The sequence below is a fragment of the Mustela erminea genome, chromosome 1, assembly GCF_009829155.1.
Source record: "Mustela erminea isolate mMusErm1 chromosome 1, mMusErm1.Pri, whole genome shotgun sequence".
NCBI lineage: Eukaryota > Metazoa > Chordata > Mammalia > Carnivora > Mustelidae > Mustela > Mustela erminea.
The window spans coordinates 48,319,065-48,320,176 of NC_045614.1; the positions used below are offsets into that span (position 1 = coordinate 48,319,065).

The window sequence follows — 1,112 nt, forward strand, 5'->3', positions numbered from 1 at the left end:
CTGATTTACCCACCTTTTTAAAAAAATTATTTTATTTATTTTTGAAAGAGAGAGAAAGAGTGCAGGGGAAGGGGCAGAGCAAGAGGGAGAAAGAATCTCAAACTCTGCACTAGTATAGAGTCGCCACAGGGCTGGATCCCATGACCTTGAGATCATGACCTGAGCTGAAACCAGGAGTCAGATGCTTAATAGACTGTACCACTCAGGCACCCCAGGTTTATCCAACTTCTTAAAAATATTTGAGGGCAGCTGCAATCATGGATTTCAGCTCCATGACTATTTCTTTGCCCATTCTTTTTTCTCTTTTCTTTCCCGGATAATTTCTTTCAGATATGCCTCAAGGTAGAGGGGGGTATCCTCATATTTTGTTCACTGTTTTTTAGGTAAGATCTGCTTTCTCATGGGCAGGTTCAGTGCTCTATTGATGCAAAACATCCCGTCATTCTGAAGGTTCTTGGGAAGCCTTTCACATCATCATTCTCACATAATGCATCATCTTGCATTAATCCCAGTGTACTGATCCTTATGGCATTGTAACACCATTTTCAATTTTTAAAGATTTCATTTATTTATTTGAGAGAGAGCACAAGCAGTGGGAGGGGCAAAGGGAGAGAGGGAAGCAGACTTCCAACTGAGTAGAACTGATGCAGGGCTCGAACCCAGGACCCCTGGATCACGACCCTAGCCAGGCTTAGCTGACTGAGCCACCCAGTGCTTCAATAATACCATTTTCAAATACCCTCCTGCCACCATCCTGATGCTGCAACAGCGGGCCTGCTTGCCATTTTGACCAGTTCATACAGTCTTTGTCATTTGTAGGGTTCGATCTCATATTCCATTTTATGACCATGTCACAATTTGTTTGTTTATTCTATGGCAAGAAATATTTGGGTATGTGGGCTTTCAATACCATTCTAATCTCCCTTTTAGCTCAGAGTCTTGGCAAGTAGCAATAACCACCACTGCTCTCCAGTGGAATAAGAAGCACATCTTGCCTAGGTCATATCCCCCTCTGAAAATTAATGAACTTCCCTTAAGCCATATTGATTACCACACAGAAATCAGGAGCCATCAGAAGGAGGACTGGTTCTCCTATGATGAAGACGCAAACA

At 42.7% G+C, this 1,112-nt stretch overlaps 1 pseudogene; it reads right to left on the reverse strand.

The window, feature by feature from the left end:
- Positions 1 to 276: 276 nt before the first annotated feature.
- LOC116600654 lies at positions 277 to 785 on the reverse strand (annotated as a pseudogene).
- Between the last annotated feature and the right edge of the window lie 327 nt (positions 786 to 1,112).